Here is a 25335-nt window from a genome sequence, read left to right as displayed (position 1 = left end):
CTGTCTTTGAAGGTGAGGGTGCAGTCTTATAGGGCTGACTTCTTAGCCCATGGGATATGAAGCTATCTCCAGGTAGAGAGCATCAGAATTAAGCTGAACTGTAAGACACCCAGCTGGTGTTTGAGAACTGCTTGTTGGTGAGGGAACTCCCAACTACCCCCACATTAGAACTGGGTCCAGAACCTTTACCACTTAATCTTGGGACAGTCTTCTAATGGCTTGTGCAAACGGATTATAAATGATTGCTTCTGAGGACCAGATACCTAAAGAGGGGACAGTAAAAACAAAACAAAACTATTCACTGGCTCATATATCTTATTGGTTCAAAGTTTGCCTTACAAAGTCTTAGCCCCATTGAGCTTCTGGTTTGCACATGAGTGGGCATCAAGTGGGTGTTTATAGCATCTCATGTGTCAACATCAGCAGGCAAGTCCCAGGACTGTAGGTGCGGAGTGTGCAGTGCGGACATCAAGCAAGGCACTATCGGGTTGTGCCTGCATGAAGTCTGTCAGAGCCTACGCACAGCTGGTTGGCCCAGCAGTGGCTGCAACGAGAGAGACAGGACTAAAAGGACCAGAAGTGGTGCATAAGATGTTTTTAATATACACTCCAAGGTATGAATAAGCCTTCTCTTATTGCTAGCATGTGTGCAACAGTTTTTGAGTATGATTACACCAAACTTGCTCACCCCTAATATGTGAAAGACTAAAATATAAGACTCCTTTTCGCATAGCAGCCTCTCGTTTACCCCATTGCAAAATCAAAACAATGAGATCGGTTAGAACAAGCCTGAGTCATTTACATAACTTATCCTGCAACTCATTCATATGCTGGGTGTGAGGCTGAGCCACCGCAAGGAGCCTGCCCTGCGGTGACAGATGCCAGCGGGGTTTGTGCTGTGGGCAGCCATGCAAACAGATCCGGTGGGAACTTGGTATCTTTCTAAATTTCTAGCCCAGAAATTCTTTTGCCTAATCTTTTTTTTTTCTTTTTTGAACAATACACCTTGAAAAGCTTTTCATCTCTCTAGAGTGTTCTTCGCTTACCTCTTTCCTAGACAGCCTCTGTTCTCCAGGCAACTTTTCCCTCAGATCTTCCTGAAATTTCCTTCAGCTTTCCATCATCGTACACGGTAACATGGTTCCCTGCCTACATAACAGATATTAGGATTTTCTTCCTCTCAGTTTTGGACAAGATTCTGCTGTCATGTTTTTCATGTAATTTCTACTTACCTTTAATATTTTTCTCATAAATCAAACCAGACTTAGATTCTTCATGATCCAGCCCACTAAGGACATCCACCGACCTCAAAATATATTTAGAAAAGACATTAACTTCCTGTCCGTCTTCACTCTTGCATATTGCAATATATCTGTTGCAAATTGCTCTTCTCTCATTCACTGTCTAGAATTCTTCCACATACTTAAAAATTTTAAATAAAATCCACTACAAAACTTTGGCTTTCTGAGCCACCTATTTTCATCTCTTCCTACTTTTATTGAAGAGGCTAGTTCTCAAAAGTAGTTAGTTTTGCCACTCTCAAATGGAATTTTTAAAAGTATTCCTGACCTGCTGCAGTTCTGAACTCCATTTTAATCAATACACTCACAGGTTTTAATAAACTGTGTTCTTGTACTTTCACTTACGGTAACTTTCTTAGCAACGTCTTTTTACGTTGCTAGCCCGTAGCTCGTAGACCGTCTCTCCACCACATCTCTACCGCTTTTACAAGGTCAGCACTGTGACTTCTATCCCACCTTTCTGTAGTTTTTGGCCCCTCATTCCAGAATGGAATTAATTTCCTTCCAACTACCATGGCAATCTGTGTTTGCTCTTAACATTATATCTTATATTTAATATATGTCTGGCATTGTGCTAATTACTTTAAGTGTATTAACTCATCTAATTCTCAAAACAACTCTAGTGATTGAGAGCTATTGTAGTCAAATTTTGCTAATGAGAAGATGGACTGTTTACATAGTTAATAGTGACAGAGCTAGGACACCAATTTAAGAGCTTGCCTCTAGGCTGTTCCTAATCTCCATAGAATCTAGATCACTGAGGCCCTTGTAGAAAGAGTGGAATTTAGCACAGTAATCCTGGCGGAGGATTTAGACAACGAGACTAGCCATGTGGGTTTAGGGGCAAGCTTTTGTAAAGTACAAGAAGCCTGGCTCTCATTGACCCACAATCTGGTCAAAGGAAATCCAGCTCAAGAAAGAGCTGACGTTAGATGATTAATAAATCCTCTTGTAGCAGGAACCCATTTTACAAATTTAGCCAAAATCTTATAAAAAGAAACATTTCATAATTTGTGAAAGTTAAAGGGCATTGACATGGAGAATGCTTAGAAAAAAGAAATGACAATGTTTTTCATACAATATTAATGGTTATTGCTGTGACAGAAGAATGAGCAGCAGTTGCTTCTCAAACAGTGGCTCTGGGAGTGGAGGACCAAGGATGAGCAAACAGCTCCAGGTGTAAAGGGCAGCAGGTAACAGAAGTGGCCTTGCTAGGGAAGTCTGTGCCCAAGGGGCCAAGATAGAGACAATTGTGACATAACAAAGGGACAGTGATGGAGAGGCCATTAGGATTTGTGACAGGGCAGAAATTCCTGTTTTTTCTAAGTCATTTTATCCTGAGGGAACACAATTGTTGCTAATGAAGTATGTCCTTAAAAATATTCTCATTATAAAAAAGAAATAACCTTCAACTTCAGTTTATATTTTGTTTACTTTTACTGAAACTTAAACGACCTTTGGTTTTATTAAGACGCTGTTCAAGTGATTGCATGGGTAGGGTTCCAAATCATAAAGGACAACAACGTCTCTAATCTCCTCACTCCTGTCTCAGAAAAATTCCTTTGGACTTCATTCTAGCTCAGCCTCCAGCTTCCCTATACAAAGTAGCATGAGCACATTATTTATTATATTTTCCTGCCACAAAATGAAGGCTGCCCTAGAAGGTTTTCACTATAGAATCATGGCTATTTTCAGGAAATTGCAAGTAAAAGATTTTAAATGGGTTTCCAAACGATTAAAACATTCATTATGAGGCTAGCAAAGAGAAAAAATGATCTTCCCTCAAGTCTGAATACTTCCCAGAAACAAAAATCCTAAATCATTTTTGCATGGCTTGACAGAAAATGTCAATACTATTGCAAAAAGTGAGTTTTCTAGGGTTATTACAAATCTCCTTATTTTAAAAAGCTGTTTCCACTACACTTTTGGAAAGCGTCAAAAACAGTGACTCTTGCTTAGGCCTAACAGAAAGTGATGCTTATAATTATGTATTCATATGAGGGCATTAGCTGTGAATGCACTGATCACTGTTCAATACGCGCACACTCTATTTTAAAGTTCAATTTTAGAGGCAGAAACTTATCAGCACACCAAGTTTGTATGGCTTGTTTTGATTGATTATCACATGTTGGTTACTAGCAAGGTTTTTATCCATCTATCAAAGTATATGATATAATGAATTTTACTTTCATTGGCCTAATAATTAGAAGAGTACCTATCTTTCCTGGCCAAAATAACAACAATAACAATGAGAATAATGCTTTGGCTCTCTTTAGGATTAGAGTTTAATATGAAAATGTTTTTCAATTTGGGCTTCAGCTGGCACAGAAGGTTGAAAGTTATTTGTTAGAACCACTTAGGGAGGCTTTGCAAAATACATTTAATGGTTTATTCTTTTCTTGTTCCCCTTTAGAGAATTCCCTTTGTAGAGGACTACTATTAATACATCCTTAGGCTTACTGGATTTGAAAAAAGTGTTATCAGCCACTCATCAATATAGAAACAGGAGAGTGACTTTCACCAATTTCCCAAATACAAAGCAAGTTTTGAATATTTTTTCTTTTAATCTAAATGATTAAAAATGATTTTTCACTTAGAACTTGAACCCATCCTCCCTGTAGAAGAGAATAATAGAGTAGTCATTGACTTCCCAGAGACCGCCCAATTTAATTAATGATGAGACTGAGCAATAATCTATATTGGTATGGTGACAAACTAGCAATGACTGGAGAGCTGCTCTGTCATTATGCTTCTGCTCACAGAGAAGTTAGTTTATATTAAGAGTTTTATGCATGACCTAAAGACTTATCTTAGCCTTCAACTCTAAGAGAACTGAGAGTTATGATTAAATTCTGACACTTTACCCACAATTAGGGAGATCTCATCTTTAAAAGAAAGTTTTTTTTTGCTTCAATGATGTTTGACAATCAGCTTAATAGTTTGTTTAAGGACTTATCATAATATTCTAGGAAATGATCCATTTAAGTTATATTCCTTATCTTTAAGTAGTCAAAGTCTAAGAAAACTTATTCATGATATAACTTATAAAACTTCATTCCATTATTATCTATTCGTGCCAGACTCCATGCTAGCCATAAGAAGATCGACACAGGAATGGTGTTGTGGGCTGAAGTTTGTGTCCCCGCAAAATTCATGTGTTGGAGTCCTAACTCCCAATATGATGGTATTTGGAGGTCAAGCCTTCAGGAGGTAATTAGGTTTAGATTACGTCATGTAGGTGGTGCCCTTATGATGCAATTCGTTCCCTTATAAGAAGCGGATAGGACAGGAGAACTCCCTCTCTCTGCATCCATGCACCGAGGAAAGCCCATAGGAGCACGCAGAGAGATGGCAGCCATCTGCAAGCCAGGAAGAGGGTGCCCGTCAAGACCCAAATCCACCAGCACCTTGATCTTGAGCTTCCCACCCTTCAGAACCACGATAAACAAATGTGTTTGTTTAAGCCACCCAGTCTAGCAGCCCGGCTGACTAAGGCAAATGGTTTCTGCTCTCAAGAAACAAATCTAATGATTAGCTAACCTTGTGTAAGTATGCTGTACTTAAAAACCTCTAAGATTCAAGAGGGCAAAGAGTATAAAGCATTTGAGGTGTCGTAGCCTTGGTCAAGAATACTTTGTCCTTTAAGAAGGAAGAGATGGAAAGGATCTGAATGGAAATCTTGTTGTGGAGCATGTCATAGATAATTTGGTGGAATATGTTAGGACTGTAAAGAAAGGTGACCAAAGGAGAAAGATGAAGTGGATCTTCAAGAATTCAGAAGGCTTTCACAAGGAGCAAAGAAGAGGCTGATTTCAATTCATGCCCAAGTGATCACTAGGATCAATAAGTGGAAATTCCTGGATGGTAATTTTAATTTCATAATCAAAAATAATTTAAAAAAATGGAAGTGTCCAATATTGGAAGCTACTGTCTGTGCAATAACTAACTAGTTACTGAAAAAGACATTTTGAAGGATATTCTGTCTCGATTGGGAAAGTTGGGTCACACTGCCTCTAAGTTCTCTTCAAACTCTAAATTTGTAAAATTTAGTTTGAGGATCTTACATTTTGATCTTAAAGTTGATATCAGACACGTCATATTTTATGGTATAAACAGTTATAAATAATGGAATATGATGCTAAAATAACAAAGGATGATAATCCTCTATAAAAGAAGTTTAAAATAAAACTAGTTTTATGTTTTACTTTTTAAATGAAATTGTTGGATTATATTAAGAGTTGATGTGTGTGCGTATTTAAGTACATTGTTTTATGTACACTCGTTTGGAATATAATTTGCTGGTAGAAAATAAAAAAATGAAAAAAATTTCAACTTCTCCAAAAAAGTGCATGCTTTTTTTCTAGAGGGTTTATGTTAGTATTGTTTTGCTGTATCTATTTGCTGCTTAAAACATGGCTTTCATATAAAGTTTTAACGCCAGTGGCCTACTGTCAACTATCATAAGACTGGGCATATTGCACTATTGCATGTTTTATATAATTAAGAACTTCCCAAAAGTAATTAACAAAGTGAATTGAGAGATATAATCAACGCCAATGACAGCTATGTAGATAAAATCTTTTGTGTAAACAAAATGCCCTAATTAGTCTGAATTCTTTCTTGAAGAAACATAAGAACTCTAGATGATAACCTTTCCAATATCTTTAATTCTCTGGAGCACTTCTAGTGCTGATAATAGTCTCAAAAATCTGTCATGTGCAACTACTTTTTTTGGGAGATTAACATCTTTAATGCTTCCTCTGTTTCAGGCGATATTAAGCTTTCAATAGCTCTCTTTTGGATGATTGCCATGTAACTCTGTACTACATGTAAATTTTAGTCAGTGTGTTCTACAAAGACAGCTCATTCGTTCAAAAAATATCAACACATACTATATGTATCGACAGACTAAAGATATAACAATTTTTAAAAATAGAATTCCTTACTTATATGACCTTATTGGATTAATTGTCAAAATACTTTTAAGTTGTTGAGTGACAATAATTTTTTTCATCTAATATTTTGAGTTCTGTTAACTATCTTCACCATTACAGTATTGTATTAGATATAGTAAAAACAAAAACAAAAACAAAAAAAATTCTCTAAGTATTTAAGCAAAAATGAATTTAATACCAATATATAAGTCCTTGCAAAACTATTGACATAGAGGAAGTTGAGAATAGCTATTAATTGCTAACAAATTACCAGCACAGGTTACAAAAAGATATATAATCACAATTACTAAAATAGTAAATATTAGTACATTAAAGAAGTGAATAATTGCTTACCTCCTCAAAATCCTTTCTAAGAAAAAGTCTTTCTCACCAGAAGCCTGGCAATGTTGATAGGCATGTATGACTTTGATACTTTTGCACATAGCAGTTGGACAAGAGTTGAACATTTGACCAAAGGCAAAGCAACTCATAGACTGGAATGAACCAATTGTATTTGATTCTTTCTTTCGGTCATTTGAACCATGAGATGTTATATTCTGAGTTATTTCATTAAGGGTTTTTTTCTTAGGAACTACTGCTGTTGACGACTTGGTCATGCACTTCCTGGATTATGTTTGTTTCTTAGTGTGTTTTGCTTTAATCTTGAGTTGTTGTTTTTTTTCTTTTTTTACGTTTCCTTGTATTCTAAGATATCTACAATCTCGTAGGATCCTCACCCCTCCTCCCTCCTGCCCTAAACAGATTTAAATAGATTTCTCTTTCTTGAAACAAATTTGTTCTGATTAATAAGATAAATCCTAAATGTGCATTTTTGGGATTATGTATTTGACCTTTACCAGTGCTAAACCAACACTCAACTCCTATAAATTGATATATACCTATATGGATATGGATTTACAGACATAGCCTTATATATTTTAGGAAACTTTGTTCAAACTCACTCAAAATTTCAAAGTAATTTTGACAATAAAATAAATCCTTGTTGGTATGAGACTAAGGTCTTCTTTTGATGTTTATCTATCTATATAGATCTATCTACTTATCTAATATATCTAACATGTATATGCCAAAATAACAGGATTAGAAAAGATAGAAGTTTATTTATTACTCATATAAAAGAACCAGGGTGAATGCTGTTCTGAACTGGTGTGGTGGCATGTGGTCAGAGATGTAGGTATCTTTTATCCTGCTGCTTCTCCATCATCAGCACATGACTTCCACCTTATTCTTGTAGATGGCTGCTTCAGCTGGGGCATCACATCCACATTCTGGCAAGCAGGAAGAAGAAAGAGGAAGAGCCAAAAAGTGTATATTTGGGAGGTTTCACGTAGGCTACCATATTGCACGTTCATGTGTCTCTCATTGGCCAGATCTCTAGTCACTTGACCACACCCTGCAGTAAGGAAGACTAGGAAAGACAATCTTATATTTAAGCAGCTGAAAACATTCAATTTCTGAAAGAGTGATAACTAATATTCGTGAGAGTTACTGTCTCTGCCACATCTTACTTATCATTAAAAAAATTAAAGAATTTATAGATATCTTATCCTAGATGCATGGTTTGTGGTGGCCAAGTTCAGAAAATATAGAGTTAGAGAGCTGGAAGAACAAAATATAGAGCTACTTAAAAGAGATTCCCATAATGCAGAGAAGAAAAAGACACCGATGCAAGAATTTTGGAACAGGAAGCTAAGTAATTCTATTTTTGTAATTTACATATGTAAATATTCTTCTAATGATAAAATCATAGATCTTTACATTTCAATATACTCAGAAAATTAAGGTCAAGAATAAGAGCATGGTCAGTGCAAGAACACAAATAATAACGGTCAACATTTATTGACTACTTACTACCTACCAGGAAGCCCTTTACATATGTTATTGCAGTTGAGCCTTATAACAACCCTAGGAAATTGGTAGCTTATGTTATCTCATTCTAGAGATGAGGCAACTGATGAACAGAGAGGTTAAGTTCATCGCCCGTGTTCACAGGGCCTTCAGCATGCTGACATAGGTCTTGAATCCTGCAACAGGATCCAAAGCCCTCATTCCTGACCACTAAGCATGCTTTCTCTCATTCATTATTACATAACAGCAGTCACAAACTTAAGGCTTAGAGATGGTCACTTAAAATCTGGCTCCTCCTTCTGCTGCCTCCTGTGACTTCATCAAAGCATTTAGAGTTTCATCTGCTTGTCCCTCTGGCCTTTCTTTTGTACTCCAACATCACCCTCTGGGAATTCCTAGGGTTCTTCTTTTAAGTTTTCAGGCTCCTCTCAGACTCTCAACCATTTTGATCACCCTCTAAACAGCATTTCTGAAACGCTGAGTCTCAACTGCTTTCCACTCTTCTGCAAACTCCATTGCCTATGACTTCAAAATTCCATTTTTCTCAAACCTTTCCCATCCTTTACTTTCAGACTCTCACAACGATGCTTCCACATCCTATCCTTATTCCCTGAGTGATTTGACCCCCGCTAATGTCATTGGCATCAACCTTTACTCTCTTTCTTTGACTTTGTGTTAAAGCCACTCTGACCCTGCAGGTCTTGCCGTGCAACAGGATTCTGTCCCACCAGGGCCTTCACTCGCTAGTCTCTCCATGGAATGGTCTCCATCCCTCCCCACTTGTCAATTAACTCCTGCTTCTCCTTCAGGTCTCAATGACACATCCATCACTTCTCAGACTTGCTACCTTCTATTCTGAATCTCCTACATTTTCTTAATTTCCCTCTCATACATTCTGCAGCACCTTAGCTCTTGTTACTCAACGAGTGCTCTGTAGACCAGCCGGCAGCATTGGCATCACTTGGAAGCTTTCTGGAAATACAAAACCTCAGGCCTCTCTGCCCTAGATTTACTGAACCAGAATCTGTATTTTAATAAGATCCCCAGGTGATTCAAATGCACAGGAAAGATTATGAAGCCCTGCCCTTTGGGAGCACCTCTCACAATTGTAATGGCGTGATTGGAATCCACCGTTAAACATAGAGCTCCTTCATATGAAGGTGACCCCCATGAGGGCAAGGGCCTTATCTGTCATTTTCATTGCTTTATTCACAGTTCCTGGTACAGTGTCTTGCCCAGAATAAACTCAAAAGTTAATTATTTAACAATTAACAGATTTCATATAGAGCAGAAAACTCATAAATCTAAATGATCAGAAAAGCCTAGTGAGGATAACCTATAGGTACAAAATTGCTTAAATTTGTGTTTTATTCAAAGAATAAAATGGTGTAATTATTATAGCAACTTACATAGAGCATAATATTTTATGCTATATTCAATTCCACGCAAAATGGAAATCTAAACTTTGACATGCATTAGTTTTAAGAGTTTGCAAAAATACCCAAGAGACATATTATCAAATGACTGTACTTAAAAAATAAATGGATCCTAGTCAGTGCACAAAAGACAATGCATCTTTCAATGTGCTTTGTTTGTTAGCTATGATGTGGAAATCAAAGAATCATTTCTTTTTTTGATAATGAGTGGCAAGACTATTTTTTTTCACCTCTTAAAATACATTTATAGGATTGAGACTTAGATCTGTATTTGGGAGGCCGAAGTCCTACCAAAAACACTATAAGATAATGAAAATTTGTTTTTTCCATCAATTATAATGGAAACCACTTGCTTCTAATTGCTACTACCACCGTGAAGCATAAGATTAAGAAAGAACTATTTCAAATACTGCTAAAAGCCTATCTAGTGGACTAAAACAAGATGAATTTCCTCTCTAAGGTTATTGTCACCATCAAACCAAAGCATCTTAAACAATATGAAAGTTGGGATTGCTCTTTCTTGCATGTTCTCTCCAGCTGAATGTGATACAGATTTTAAAATGTTCTGAGTCAGTGACACTTAACTATCTAATCAACTTTGACCTAATAAGACACTCTCCTTCTGTGAGCCCATAGTTTGTCTTTGATTGTTTTTTTCAGCAAATCTCGGTGATTCTCTCTCACCTTATACTTATGTTCCGGATGAGCGAGTGGTTGAGTCCCTGAACCGCTGGCCTGGAACCTTGGTTAGAATCCTGTCGTTACCAGCTTGACTAAAAATTTATAAGACAAGCCTAGAAATGAGAAGTCCCCAAAAAACATGTTTAGTAATTTCGAGTTTCTGACAAATTGCAGTCAAGACAATCTCTCCGTTTCAAGATTCCTAAGGCCTCCTTCAGTTTACAGTGTTCCTGATTGAAGAAAAATGAATCGCTTCTTTTCTGAGGAAAAATGAGGGACCAGGAAAAGCCAAGCTTGTCAGGGATGCAGGTATCAAAACTTCAGGTCAGCACCTGTGATGATGAGGGAAGGAAAGGTGGAGGTCTGGGCTCCCCTGCTAACTGGGAATTTTGCTTTTCTTTTAAAAAAGGAATCTACCATGTCAGCATGTTTATGTTATCTTTATGCAAAAGTTTAAGTAGAAATTGTGAGGACACAACACTCCTTTTGCTGTCATTCATATCTCATCCTTCTCAGGATAATGTAAAATTTGCCTTACAAATATCAGAAATCGGGGATTTCTAAGTCATTTCCTATTTTGTCTTATGCTTTCTTACATCATTTTCCTCTCACCGGCAGGCATTCTAATATTGAGTTTATTATCTGCTGCGGCAAAGCATTATTTCCATTATTTACTTCTCTGTTGCTTGAAATACTTAATTTGCCTTGATCATCGACACGGATAATTGAAATATTGGTGTGAGTTACGTTGGTAGATCTACAACACCAAGTAATTAGCTATAGAAGAAAAAAACATATAATTACATCAAAGGTATGACTCTCACATTTTAGTAAGCCCTCTTGTCAGTTTCTTTCATTGTGGCCCTTGATCTGGTTAGTTGTTCTGCAATATGTTTCATCTTTATGGCTTAGAAACTAGAAAATTATGGCTATGCCAACCATCAGGCAGATTAATTTCACTAGAGTGAAATGACTGTTATCTTGTTTGACACGTGCTGCTGCCATGGAGAGATGATTTTAATGGTCGACTGAAATCCTTAAGGAGCCTAGTGGTGGAGTCCCAGCTCATGTTCAACCAATATGGCCAGTGGCTTCAATTAGCTGAGCTCTGCTATTGAAACACTCCTTTAAAAATGATCTAAATAAGATCTGCATTTTATTAGAGAAAGAAAGCATTTATTCTTACAAATAGGACACCTAAAAATGCATTGACTTTGGCTGCAATTCTGCACTCAGGTGTAATAAAATTGATGAGCCCATATAATAAAATTTATGGAACCAGAGTGAATTCAATTTATTTGAATATGCTCAGTTATGTTTTTGTTTATTCCCATAGCAGATGTTTAATTTACAAACCAGGCAATTATGACAGCTCTTCCAAACAAATAAGAGCAGATTAGTCAAACGTTTACATCAATTTTTATGTTTATCATTAGTTTTATGAGGTGTCATGAATATTCAGTGGTAAGAAAAACTATCATTATGGTACCTGGAAAACCTCAAAATGATGTTTTGCATCTCTAAATGCTATTTCCCCTTTTTGATAAAGCTATTAATGTGTGTTGTCTCTTATTACCAGTTGGGCTTACGGGCTGCAATGGCAAAAGCACTCATTCTCTCCAGAGACCTCGCACATTCTAATCAATGTGCTAATGACATTTTTGTGGAAAGTAAATGAAAAAGTACAGGTGATCATATTTTGGCTTTTACTATGCAGATAAAGACATCTTCGTGCATTCTGGAAAATTACCATGCAGATTTTATAAAGTTTTAATTTTACTTAAAAATAGCTCGCTATGCTTTCATTGCTAAGTTTAATTTCTTTCCTCTTCTTTGAATAACCTTTTGATGTACCAAGGGAAAGTTTTGCTTTTCCCGACATCAGACCTGTTGTGTTTCTTCACGTGAACCTGCAGATAGGAAGTCTTAACGTGAAGCCGTTTATGACGGACGTTCTCACACAGCAGTTTTATTTTTCTTCTCGGTGCTTAAACTGTCAGAATAAAAAGGCTGTTGCTCCATTATGAATCAGTAAAACTACATGGCATCATCCATAAACAAGAAAGAGATCTTTCCAGCCTGGGTGGTTTTGAATGGATCGCACTTTGACAAGCTGTGCCCTAAAAGCAGTGAAATGTCCTCAATATCCTAACCGGATTCCCACAGTGCACTTTTCCCCACTCCACTGTAATGGCAGGTTTCCTGTCATTAATCAGCATTCAGACTGAAAAGAAAATTAGGAGCAATGTGTTAAAATAGCTCCGGAGGGAATAGCTTCAGCAGAAATATTTTCGATGTAAGTTACACAAAATGTTGAAGCAGAACTTGGTGGAAAACATGATTTTATTGTTAAAGATGCTTTGAACTAAATTATAACATCATATTTTTTGGTGGTTTCCTTTTTCTTAGGAGTGTACTTTTTTTGACAACAACCAAAACATCATCTTCTTCATCATTGGTTACAATTAGTTACAGTATAAATCTCCCAGGCGTGTTAACTCTAAAAATAGGTTCTAAAAATGCATATATATATTCCACATATGATAATTATGTGTTTTGAATTTGAATGTAGGACATGTGAGAATACTACTTAATGTATATTTACCTCTTGGATTCTTTCTAAAATTTCTAAAAGCATCAGTTATTTTGAATTCAAAACTGAATCAGAATTTAGACTTCACGTTCCTATGGTGTCTATCTGCAAGATAATTATTGATACACAAACACACATACACACACAACTTTCTGATTTGACTTGTTTTAGCTAGACTATTCCATTTCCACGAACTGGGTGGAGGACAGTAGACTAAAAATTGGCTTTATATTTCCTTTTTTTGTTCAAGGAAGATCAGCGCTGAGCTAACATCTGCCACCAATCCTCCCCTTTTTGCTGAAGAAGACTGGCCCTGAGCTAACATCTGTGCCCATCTTTCTCTACTTCATATGTGGGACACCTGCCACAGCATGGCTTGACAAGTGATGGTAAGTCCACACCCGGGATCTGAACTGGTGAACCCCAGACCACCAAAGCAGAACGTGCCAACTTAACCACTGTGCCACCAGGCTGGCCCCTATATTTCCTTTTAATCTTGCTTTTTAGTTTCACTAAGAACAATAATATGAAGGAGATGATGGGGATGAGTGTTTGTAGCGCACAAAAAGGACCATAAGCCTTCGGCAAGAAAACACACAGAAATAGACTGCTCACAGCTCTGGATCTACTGTTGATCAAAGGCAATGCCAGTGTAGAAAGTAATGAAATACTCTTCAGGAGGAAGAAAAGCTAAGACACACAGGCACATAGACAGAAAGGGCTACTGATAAATAATTGCACACAAATACACTGCTAGCCAGTATTTTCTTGGGAATCCGGGAGATGCAGAAAATAGTATGCCGCTGGTTTTTAGGTTACAAAATTCTTACAGAGTATGAACTACTAGTGGGGTTTGCTTTCTCTGAACAAGAATGCATCCTTTCAGATTGAAGGCTGGTAAGATTAGTAATCTTCCACATCAGTTCATTATAAAGAACATAATGGCCTCTTTAAATGATAGAATGATAGTCTTTGCAAAGTGCAAACCAAGCAGTTCACATTTACAATTGCTACACTAATAACTCACTTCAATAGTGTCTTGTCTTTGGCCCTCTGAGTGGATTTCACAGTTTGCCTCTAACTACTTTGGGTCTTTATATTTTATTTCATCATTGTTCTGCAATGGCAAACATTATAAAACTTTCTTTTCTATAAGACAAGAAATTATGACTTCCATGAAAACATACAAAGCAAAATTCCATGTCTTTTAAGGATTTTCCTAATAACTACGGGTCAAAATTATTAACTACACTTCAAAAGATGTCAGTTTAGACTAAAAAGCACTAAAGTTCTTATGGATGAAGTGTAGGAAAATCGTTCTCCTAACGCATTGATCGCAATATCCTAGTTAGATTTCCCAGTTATTAGATTTTTGTTGTTTCAAACTATTAAAATTATCTAGATAGTATTCATTTTCTTGTTTTAATACAGTAAATGTGTTTAAGCAAAATAATGCAAATATAGAAAAAATAAGTATATAAAAAACTTTTGCATGTTGGTGAATATTAATATTTTTTGTGCTTTATCAAAGGTTGAAATGTTTTATTTGAAGCAGTAATTGCTGTTCTTTAGAGAGTAATGTGTTCAGTCTGTTGTCTTACATACATAAGAAAAAGACATATTTTCATGTTTATAATATTAACTTATAAAAATTTGCTCATTAACATACTTTTAAGATTCAAATAGACATTTTTCATCTTATTTGTTCCTGAAAACAGATAACACCTTAACCCTAGAGATATAAAATAGTATACTAGAAGGCACACCAGATGCCAAATATGGATTGTCAGTTAAATTACATAATTTTTCATTGTTTCATGCATTCACTTATTCAACGTTGATTGACTTGATACTTGTTCAACTAATTATTTACTTCACAGTTACTATCTTCTGGTTAAGAAGGTGTAAATGTAAATGTTCACCCTCCTTTCACTTGACAAGGTGAAAGTACAATGTGGGAGATGAACTCACCATGTGAAAACTGGGGCAACAAGTGCTGTGGCCTGTTTCCTCAGAGGTGGAGTGAGAGGCGACACTGCCTGTCTCTAAAACATCTGTCAGTTTTTACATTCTCTGATTTCTAAAATTAACTCCACTTTAAATAGTTATTTTTCAAAAGTTAAAATATCCACAGTCTAATGATTAAACATATTTAGTATTTATATCAATTTATTTTTATATCTGTTAAACCCATTTTGAATATCACGAAATGTATTAATAGTTCTCTCCTAATGATGTCTTTAATGATCCATTATTACTGATTTGAGTCTATTAGATGCCCCAAAAATGTTATTTTCATTTTTGAATTATAAAAATTAGAATTAAAGAAGAAAAACACACAACATCCAAAATGGAGTAATCAAAATGAGGTGTTTCTACTTACTCATATATTTGTACTCAGTTAGTGAATTCTTATAATGATATTTTGGATTACATCTGTTCAGTGGTAGAAAACATTATAATAAAATAAAAAATAGCATGTATGCTGTCAACAATAGTTTCAAAATATAGGATTGGCCTTTTTTGCCCTTTTTATACTCTTTCAGCTTTATTTCTACTTCCTTATTGATCGTTTTTGAATTAGTTTTGCAAGCTGCCTTACTCTTAACCCTTGCTTCAGTTTTATGTAAATAAATAATGCACATTTTTTAAGAGAATTATTTAAACTAGTTCATTAAAGTTGCTTTTCCCAACTTAACTCTTTAAAAATCAAATGACCACATGACACTGAAGTTGTAAGAGATTTCGGAGATATCTGGAGTGGTTCTCTTCCAAAACGTCACTGGCAGATAGCAATCTTGTTCTTTCTAAAATAATTTGGGTGAAAAACATTGTTATAAAATGCTAACCCAATATATATATAGAATTTTATATGTATATATAAAATATATATTTTATTTGAACTGTGACTGCCAATGGTAAATACTATTTAAGCCTTAGTTATTCATACAAGTATTAGTGTTAGCAGTATTATTTACTTGAATAAACTGTTATTACATTTATAAAACAAAATTTAAAATATAAACCAGAAAGTGATAGGTTTAAAAAAAAACAAGGAAATTTCCGCTACTCTAGAAACTAGCAAGGTCAATATGGATTTTGAGCAGAATAACATGTTTTATTCTAGCATTCCCTTCCCTAATTTGTCTTTGAGACAGAAGAACATCCCATCCCTAAGGCTTGTAATTTACAGCATAAAATTGACAGACAATGTTACTTACCAGCCCAACTAGATTTCAGCAGTTTTCAAACCCAAAGGAATCGTTCTGAACATGTTCTGTTTGATTTCCCAATAATTTGAGTTGCTTTTCCCCTAAGTCAGCTTTGAAGAGTCGACAATGCTCAAACAAAACTAGGTTACTTTATGAATTGCCTTGTGTAAGGGGCACATTCTGTTATATTATCAGCTGTGAACTGAAAAGACCAACTCATGGAAGTGGCTGACAGGAATTAGTTTGTTTTTTGTAGAGAAAAATCCCTAATATTAAAGAAAAACATGTAGATAAACATAAAATATGTAAAGCTGCAGTAATATAATGAAAACTGTATTAGGTGCACACCTCGCTCTGTCTAATTCTAAATCCTAACTCGACCCCTAGAGGTGTAATTCAGAGCGAGTCAGGCTGTCTCTGCTCTTGTTCTTCCTTGGTAACATAGGCACCAGCACCTCCCGCCCTCATCGTGTTGTTTGAGGAGGATTTCCAGTGATCCATGCAAAGTGCTAACAGCAGTGGCTAGCACACATTGACTGCTATTTTGTTGGTGTATAGTTAAAACTATATTGAGACAACGTAAACACTTCTGATTTCTAAATTTCCTTTCGTTTATATGTAGGTAATTTTTATAATTGGGGTATGAGTGTATGCAGAGAAATAGAGAGAAGCGTTTAATAAAACACAAAACATAATCATCCAATCATATCATATTGATCTAACTCCTATGCTAACTCAGACCCTCCAGCTTCTGCAGAACATCTTCTTCTTGTCTTTGTTTTTTTATTCAACGAGTATTTACTATGTAATTGACACGTGCCAGGCATTATGCTTTGGCTGGGGATATGTGGTGGACAAGCCACAGATTCTAGTGGGAATTCCAATAACAGATATCTTTATCCTTTTGGACCACGTCTTGAGGACCTGTTGCAACAAGTTCATGAAAGAAAGAGAAAAACATCATTAAAAACTGAGATTTTAAAAATTCTTACGTTTAACTGCTGCTGTAATAAGTCTATTTCAAACAACAAAGGATTTTCTCCTGTCCTCAGCCACTATACATTTCTGTCTTGTTCACCCATGCATCCCAAGCACATAGAACATAGCAGGCACTTAAATATTTGTTGAAAGAAAGAATTGTAAAACCCTAAAAGGCTAGTGAGGTGCTGGTAATGTTTACCAACCAGTTCTCTGGGGAAAGGGCTGATTAGCATTTAGTAGCCAATTGCTGATTTTCGTGATATGCAATTCACCATTGCCAATATCAAGCTACCAATGTCACATCAATCCACTCACATTTCTGAAACATTAACAATCAGCTCTTGCAAAGTAGTCTAAACCAACCCCAGCTAAAATATATATGTTTACTCCTAGTTAAGTACCAAAACTGGAAGCCATTGGGTATGTACTGTCTCAATTTATAAATGTAGGACATTTATCTAGATTATTAGGTACCATATAAACAGAACGTCTCAACTTAAAGTATCAAAATGACTTTAAAAATTTAAACTTAATCTCTATATCAAGCCCCTAAGATATGTTCAATAGTTTTACCTATTTTACAGATGTGGAAACGGAGGCACAGACTAGTTAAGTAACTTGTTTCAGGTCACAGAGCTAATAAATGGCAGAGCTGGAATTCCAACTTTAGCAATTTGGCTCCAAAGTCCGAATTCATAATCATGTTATATCACTTCTTGAATGATGAGGATGATAAAATACATGTTTATGCTTCTTCTCAAACTTATATCCAACGGTAAAGGTTTGACGATTGATTTATCCTTTTTTGTTTTAGTCCTTTGCTTTAATTATTTATCTGTTTGTTTGTTAGTTTTGATGAAGCATCTTAATAGACAGGAGATAGATAATTAGAGCCAGGAGGAAAACTCAAGGTTTGGAGCCTTTGAGAGTCAGCTCTGGAACTGTTGTAATCTTTTTTAGTCTCGTGGAGAAACCAGGTAAATATGTGGCAGCCTAGTAAAATACTATAAATTGCCTCTATGTCCTGACAATTCAGTTATATTACAGGCCAGATAATTCCTCACTGTGGTTCCCCAGGAACCAGAAGGCTCATATGAATTGGGAAGATCTTTACCTCTGTTCCTCAAAACCTCCAGTAAAAAGAGGCTACAATAAATAAGCTTCAATAACTATTAAGAGCTAAATTTTAAATTTCAAAGTGTCTCTTTCGGAGGCACTTAATGTATTTCACCTTTAGCCTAAAGTGAATGCTAATTTTTCCACACGTTAAATCCACCCCGATTTGCTCGTCTGTACCAAATTGATTTTTTTTGATCTGTGAACAGTCTGAGAGAATTTATTATCCATGTATTTGTAGAATGTTCATCAAACAAGAGACCTTGGCACTTTGGGAAATACAGTAATTTGTGAAAAAACATTTATGTTAGGCTTGTCAGCTGGATTCCCCAAGGCCCTTCTCTCTCTAACTCTAGAGCAGAATTCTTACTGCTAGTTAAATATTATTTCACCCCCTCAAATTAATCATTATGGAACCTTTTTCCACATTAGTAGCAACCTTGTGCCATCAAAGTCATGATACCAAAATACATGATACCAAAATTGTTGAAACTTCTTAATTAAAAGATCTGTAGTATATTAGTTATTGTGATTACAGGAGCAACTAAAACTTTAAGATGAAATCCTGGTATGAGAGGCTTTGTCAAGCTTTCGGCTGTAGCCAAAAACAAATTTAACTGCCCCGCGCAATGGTACATCTGAATGCTGCTCTTAATCTTCGCTGTCTGATTCTTCTTTTTCAGAGGCTTGTGAGCAGAGGCTGGGGGCATGGGAAGGCAGCCACAACCAGGCAATTTCCAGGAAAGGACCCAAGGCACCTAGAACTCAAATCCTGCCCAGGATACACTCTGCAGGCAGTCCTGGAGACGCCCACCTGATGACCTCACAGAGCTGGTGCCTCCCCTTCTTCAATTTCTGACCCACCTGTTCCTTGCTTAGCTCTCTTGTGACCCACTCACAGCCAGATGCCATAGTTCTGACAGCCTGTTCACTGGCTACCTCCCCAGTGCTGCCTTCTCAGCTCCTGTCCCTACGCCAAGACCTACTGACTTAGTGTCTTCTCGCCCAGACCTCTCTTAGGCGTTGATTCTCTTTTGCTATATATGCGCTGTTTAGCTGGCTGTCATTGAATTTATTTAATGTACCATGTAAGGCATAGAGATTATATTATACGCAGATGAATCATTTAATTCTAGTATTCTTGAAACTTAATTGCCTGTAACTTCTGTACTTGGCATTTTTATTCGGAGGCGATTCTTTTTGAGCATTGGCTAAGAAAGAAGAGTTTGCTTTCCTATGAAACTTATATTTTTTCTCCCAGAGAAGTGCTGAGATTATTTATAATATAGATTTTCTGCAATTTTGCATAAATCCCTTGAGAATTATATTTCTCATAGGTCTGCTTTCTGCCTATAATTCCAAATATGGTTGACACAGAGTTTATATATTTGTGCTGAAAAGGCTGATTTCAAAATTTCACTTTCTTTTCTGAGAATATTGTGAAGAAAATTAGCAAAATGCTATATCTCTCACCAATTTGGATCATCACAGTGAAAGCTAACACTCATTAGACACTTAATATAAGCCAAAACTTGTGTTTAGTAATTTACGTGGATTATCTCATTTAATCCTAACAAAAACACTTTGGTCAGGTGCCCTTATTTCCATTTTATGATAATAAAATAGACTTGGAGAAATTACTTCACTTTCTCAGTGTCACTCAGCTAAGTATCAAGTGTGTACTCAAATACACTTTCTACAAATGAAGTTTTAGCTCTTAACCATTACACAATAGTTGTTGAATTTGCTTTCTATTCTAATATTTTCTTTAAAAATGTAACTTATTAATCAGAAGTGTCACTGTTTAAAGTCACCCTAGTTCAAGATCCAATAAAGATACTTTATACCTGTAATATGTTTGCCAATAAATTTGTGAAGCAAAATGTTCTTAATCTGTGTTTTCCAATTATCTAAAATCATTCATATAAATCCCAAATGGAGTTATTGCTTTAAAATTTCATTTAATTAATGATATATTTATTCTTTGCCTCTGCTATATTTGAGAATAATGGTAATTGTACCAAAAAATGGAAAAAAAAATAAAAGCATTGATTTCTAAAATATAATTTTTAAACTCTAATCCTAAAAAACAAGATGCTATCAAATGAAATGCTAGTTGTTATTTACAGCAGTATCATATCATAGTTAAAAAAAAAAGTTAGCCTAACTTGACTGATTACCTCTGTAGATCTGTTTCTACAATATGCACATTTCAAATACCATAGCGGCACGAAAGAATATTCTATAAGAAATTAATCTAAAAAGAGTTGCTCAGGAGCAAAATGAGCACATGGTTTTACATTCATCATGACTTCAGATCCAAATTTCTGATAAATTAAAGGAGAGAATAGTGATTTTTCATTAGATAATGCATAGAAAATACATGATATAATATCTTGATCACAGTTAGAACAAATACTGTTTATTTTTTCTTTGTCCAAATACTAATGAGTAATGAAATTTCTTACCCCAACACTTTTAATCCCTCTTCCTTTCCTTTGAGCATTTACCACAATACAAAGAACTATATATTTTATTTTATTTATGCATCTTATTATTGTCTGTCTCCTCATTAGGATGAGGACAGGAGTTATGACTGATTTATTTACTAATAGATTCCTAGTGCCTAGAACAATGTCTGGCCCATTTTAGGTGCTTAATAAATACTAATTGAATGAATATATTTGCTTAATTTACAAAGAATATATTCTGTCAGAAGTAATTAAATCACAAATATGTTTTTAATATTATATATGGAGAAGAAGTCAGAACAGAAGGATATTGTTCGTATGGTAGATATAGCAAAATACAGAACATGAATATGTAGAGAGTTATAAATAAAAACAAAGATCTTGGGTGATATAAAAGCACTTTGAGACCAATATGTATGTAAAAACTCAGCATTTAGCTGTCAGACATCGTGGGCAGTTCACAGATTTCCCCATGCGTCACAGTCTTCCCTCATGAACCACAGGGACCATTTGGCTTTAGCTGTTTTTACTCAGCAAGTGTGAATCAACAGCTCTTCCCTGTAAGGCACATGCAACTAAGATGTCTTCTTTTTTAATCTAAGAAATCTAAATTTAATCTGTATGAGGTAAAATATAGTGGTTCTGTTTACAAAATTCTAAATGCCAGGAGCCGTCTATCATTCTAATCATCATCATCATCATCATTGTCGTCATCGTAGCTTTTTCAAAGGGAAGGAGTTTTAAATGTAGTAAATGTCCCCACTTCTTAGAATGAGAAAGCAAAAGGATTATTTACTTCTTCATTTCTCTCCTTTTGTTACCTCTGATTTCTTATTAGATCATCGTCCAATCTAAATCTCTATGAGCCTTTAAATGTATATGGAATTTCCGAGTGTTGTTTTTGGGGGAAGAAAAAACCTTGACTTGAATTCCAGCTCTGCCACTTACTTCCAAGTAGTGGAACCACCTCTGCAATTACTCTGCCCCCTTCCCGTCCTCCTCTGTGCTCCCGGAGCCTGCGCTCCATGCACTGCGATGCCTGGATTCCTTGCTCTTTGGCGGCCAGTTGGGTTAGCCAATGGGAGGCATGAGACAGAGCCTGGAGAAGGAAGAAGCAAAATGTTGAGTATTTCTTTCCTTGCTGCTGCCCAGCCTCACAGCAGTTCTGGTAGTGGCTATATTCCTCTTGGTCACAATTCCGATTGGTATGGGTATCTCTTCTTCTCAGGTTCTGGTGCTCACGGGGTTCAGATAACACGTTCCCTACCCTTGCTCTTTTAGGTGTGGGATACAATGGCCTCCTGCTAGTGTGCCTGCCTGGTGTTTAACCCCCCTTTGTTAGCTCCCCTAACCCTGCCCACTACCCTGTCAACAGTCCATTCTGTGGGAACCGACAGATACACCAACTGAAAAATCAATTTCTTTATCTGTAAACTGGAGGCTATGTCTACCTGCTGGTTTGTTGTGCTGTATAAAATGATACATATTTAAGTTATCTAACACAGGGCATGGCATATATTAGATGATCTTGGTGGTGACTGTGATGGTAGGGCTAGTAATAGTGATGGTTGTTATTACCTGGCCAGGTTAGCAATGACTTTAATAGTTTTCGTGTTATCGTATATATTTCTCAAGTGCAGAACACGGATGAGCAGGATAAGATTTCAAGTGGGAAAATAACCCCTCAGCTTCTTTTATAGTAACTGTTCTTATAATAACAGTTTCTGTGACAGAAACAACAAACACGTCTTTGCCCCTCAGGGGGGTAATCCTGCAGTCTTATGTCCACAACGCCACAAAAATACTTCTATGAGTTCAGTGACTGCATCCAGGTTTGTGTGGCTAACCACCACCTAAAATCTTTTCTTCTGACACTCTACGCACATTTACCTTGTATTCTAAAACTGGAGAAGTGTGTAGGTCACTGAGTATTTTCAGAAATTCAAATTGATTCTCGGGCTTTGAGTGTCATTTTGGCCATAGTTACAGCACAGGCCCTCAGCCCAGAGGACCCTGAGATGATCACTTCTGGACGCAGGACTCCCACATTGACGCTAGAGCAGCCCAGACAGTGAGCTGCTATACCACAGTGATATTTTCTTCTGTGCTGTCCAAACTCTTCACTTCTTATAATTTGAATCAGGACAGTGAAAAATTTCCTTCAGAATCACTATTAAAATGATGGTCTATAATTCAAAGCAATTAAAAAGCTCTTTGATCCCACAACTAGAAGGACGGGAGGTTTGGGAAGATAAAGCAGAAAAAAAAAAAAGAAAGATTGGCAACAGTTGTTAGCTCAGGTGCCAATCTTTAAAGAAAAAAAAAATCTCTTTGGTCTATGGACCACAAAGAGAGAAATTGATGAGGAAAACCATTGTTGACGTAATAGTTTTATTTTCAAAATTAGTATATTTTATCCAACCAAGAAACTAAAATTTGAAAGCATTTTTTACAAATAGAAAATAATCTTTTAGTATCAAATTTGTCATGAGCTTGAATTAGAATAACTTAAAGGGAATGTTGTACTCATGAGAATTGATGTATTGGAAAAGGGCACAACTACAGATACAACATTAATCCAATAGGTAAATGGGTTAACCAGAAAGCAAATGAAATAGGATATTTAGAAAGCTGCCTGGCATATTAGCTCAATATAAAAGTCACATATCTCTAGCAGCAATATTCATTGAGTAAATTTACACTTTCTTATCATCTTGGCTGTTTTCTTTTGTTTGCTTGTTTTTGTTTTCCACAAGGAAATATGCATAGAGCTTAGTTTGGTTTTTTTCTTTTTCTTTTCCAGAAAGCCATTTTTGGTGAATAATGACAAGGTGGGAGGAGCAAGACTAAATACTCGTCATGTGTGAATTCTTGTCATTCATAACTTGGGGAGTGATGTGCTTTTCTTCTTTCATAAAGGCAAGAAGCAAGGAAATTGAGAATAAAATTCACAGAATTTCATGGGAATATCTTAAACTGAGTTTTTAATATCCATCTAAAATGCAAATGTCAAACAACAATCGAATCTTATTTTGGTGAATATTGTCCTTTTTTCTTCTGTTTTGTCAGAAATAATTTTAAATATCCTCCACTCCACTTTAAAAAAAACTGAATCCAAGACCTAACTATACAGAAAAACATGAAATCATGTCAGGTGCCCAATATGTAGTATAACTCAAATATGAATTCAAGTCCTTTTAAAGCACTTGTAATTATATGCACAGCTATCAGAACTAGTCTTGCTTGGTGAGAGTCGCAGCTTAAATGTTTCCCTTGCTTTCACTTTCAATTTACTTGCTGCATCTATAAAAGACCAGTGAAATTGTTATGTTTTCCCAAATAAGTAAATAAAGTGCAACTAGTACTTTATTTATTGGTCGTTACATGGTGATGAAAATAATAAGAATAATAAGTTTTCACATATTGAGCCAAATGGGGAAGCCATTCTGGTTCAACTGTGATCTGGCCTAAAGCTTGTTTTTCCCTAGAGCAGCCTGACTTATGGTCCACCAAACATGCCGTGTATATCTGCTTCAAACATCTTCCCAACGCAAAGAATACACTCTTTAAAGAGAGAGATGAATGTCTTCCTTTCTCTGATGCCACTACCAGAACTTCTTTGAAGATAAGCTTTTCTTCCCAGAGAACCACAGTCAAGTTGACCTGCTGTATATGTGCTAAACTGCAGCAAAACACATCCTTGTGATTTTGGAAAAATAAATTCTGTTCCTATCACGGTTGATTTATGTTCTTTTATGTTCTTTGTTCTTTCTTCTGAAATGGTATATAACCATGCTGTAAACCAGGCTTCTCTAGAGTGCTTTCATCTCTGGTGGAGATAGCAATTCTGGGCTAGTCTTCAGAACTGGCTCAATAAATATCACTCAATCTTTCTTATCTATAGATTGGTTATTGATTATTTGTGTGGAGAACATTTATTCAACTTGAAAGCAATGATCCAAAATCTATATATGTGTGCATTTTCTCTCTCATGGAAGGAAATCAGAGTTAGGGAGACTCTGAATATGCTGATTTCTTTTGCAGTGTGGTGCAAAGTGATTTGTTCATAAAATTAAGAAAATTGCTTTAAATGTTTTTCAATGCATTTACTTCTATAGTAAATGAATTAAGTAGTATCAAGTATCTATTCAATAGTAATAATTTATTTCTTCGAGATAGAATTAGACTTTTACTTTCTACAAAGATGGAAAGACTTTTTCTTGGTTCTGTAGAATTTAGAAAGAGCAGCTGACAGTGAAACATGAAAATATAATCATAAGGAACTATGTTAGAAAAGTACATGTGATTGGCTGTTTCCACAATTTTCTAAAATGAAATCTAAAAATTTTATTAAAATACTTCAGTTATTTTAATGAATCATAAGTCAAAACAAGAAATTTCTAACCTTATTGACACAAATGGACACTCCAATTGCTTCATTAATTAAACTTTCAATTGCCAAATATATTCTTAAAAAGCTTCTTAATTAAGCTTTTCGTTGGCAAACAACTATCATCGAAAGCAATATTTTTAAACACTCATCACGTTGAAGTATTATATTTTGCTCAATTTAGAAAAGATATGGTACCTGCATTTTTTGAAGAATAGTAAAATCTCTCTCTTTTCTTAGACATGTGGCATTTTAAAAACTCCAACAGGGGGAAATGTCAAAAATTTCATTTTTCTAATCCATTACAATACTGTTTGCTTCTTGGATGAAGTACGTAGTTGGGGACAGGAG

The sequence above is a fragment of the Equus asinus genome, chromosome 24 (genome assembly GCF_041296235.1).
Source record: "Equus asinus isolate D_3611 breed Donkey chromosome 24, EquAss-T2T_v2, whole genome shotgun sequence".
NCBI classification, from domain to species: domain Eukaryota; kingdom Metazoa; phylum Chordata; class Mammalia; order Perissodactyla; family Equidae; genus Equus; species Equus asinus.
The sequence above is the reverse complement of the archived record's forward strand: the minus strand, read 5'-3'. Positions refer to the sequence as shown.